Raw genomic sequence first — 1,497 nt, 5'->3', positions numbered from 1 at the left:
CTACAAAGACAGTCAACATTTTGGCCCTAGCCTTTTAAGGTCAGTGAAGACTCAGGACATAGGAGAACCTATACTGTAACACCATGTAACTCTGTGTGTCCCAAATTTTTTGATCAAGGAGATTATGGGGTCACAGAGGAAAATGATCGATGATGTAGAGTGTGCCTAAGGAGAGTCACATGGAGAGAAAACATTCTCTCAGGCTTTCACTGAAAGCAAAATGGTCAAGCAATGGCCGTGACTCATCCACATGGCTGACACTGACAAAGGAGCTACAAACTGCAGTACAGGGTTTCAAGATAAATCCTGAGGGGATTTGATTGACCTTATCAGATACAAAAATTAATTTCTTGTTATATAGGTCTTGCTTTATCTTGGTCTTAACCATCCAGCAGAAAAGTATGAAAATTAAGTATAAAAAGTAAAGCCATATTAATATGCTGAGCTATAAAAGGTTCAAGTCAACAACTTCTGACATTGCCAGTCTTACGGAAAATCCACTACTATTATGGACTACTGGTCTATATTGGAATATTTTGCTGAATTCACACATCTATATTATTTAAATGACAATGGAATACCCTTCTCTGACAAAACTAATCAAAAAAGGGGGTACAAAAGAACAACCATTTTGTATCTGTATATTCAAAATAGTTAGGATAGATATACAGGAACTCAGGCTCTTGTGCTTGCCAGGGAAGCACTTATTCTACTGAGCCATCTCCCTGGCCCCTCCCTTTGCTCCTGTTCCTTATGCCACTCTGCCTTGGAGCCAGCTGAGTATGGACTGAAGCCTCCAGTAACTGTGAGCTAAATAAACCTTTCCTTCCTCCATTTTGAGTGTCAGGTATTTGTCCCAGAAATGAGAGAAGAGTAATTGAGACACCTACCTTCTTGGTTCAAAGGCATTTTCTCAGGTATTTCTCAAGACTGGTGAAACGAGAGGGAAAAAGCTAAGGATTTGTGCTGAGGAGCAGGGGCTCAGCATCTCTCACTGAGGCCTCAGTGACTTAGGAGCTGCTGACGGCTCTGAGCAACATGGCCAAGTATGAGGATTGGCCCTTTCACACCTGGTTGGCTAGTAGCGAGTGGGAGGGTGCAGAGCCCATGCCTCCCTTGCTCCTTGCCTTCTTCCTGAGGGGATGCATTGGTATTGGCTACTGTCTACCTTCTCCCAGTATAGACATGGCCTGGGTGATATAGGGGCTCCTGTCCTCTACAGTCATTGTGTCTGTGGTATCAGATAGGAGAACAGCATCAGTCTATGCTTGTAGGCCTTAGGTCTTGCTTGGGAGGTCAGTTTCTCAACAGGGATCCTGGCAGAGGTAACACAAACCAATTTGTTTATTTGTCTTCAAATTATGGCTTTCTATTATACTTTTCATTTATTTATTCTTTCAGGTTCTTACACTAGGGAGACAATACTAAAGTGGAAAGAAACTGAATATAAGGAAAAAACAACAAAGATGAGAGAAAGAAGAGAAGATAGGAAAAAAT

This window comes from Octodon degus, unplaced genomic scaffold, assembly GCF_000260255.1.
Source record: "Octodon degus isolate 3935 unplaced genomic scaffold, OctDeg1.0 scaffold00286, whole genome shotgun sequence".
In the NCBI taxonomy this organism is placed as follows: Eukaryota; Metazoa; Chordata; class Mammalia; order Rodentia; family Octodontidae; genus Octodon; species Octodon degus.
This window is presented reverse-complemented; position numbering follows the sequence as displayed.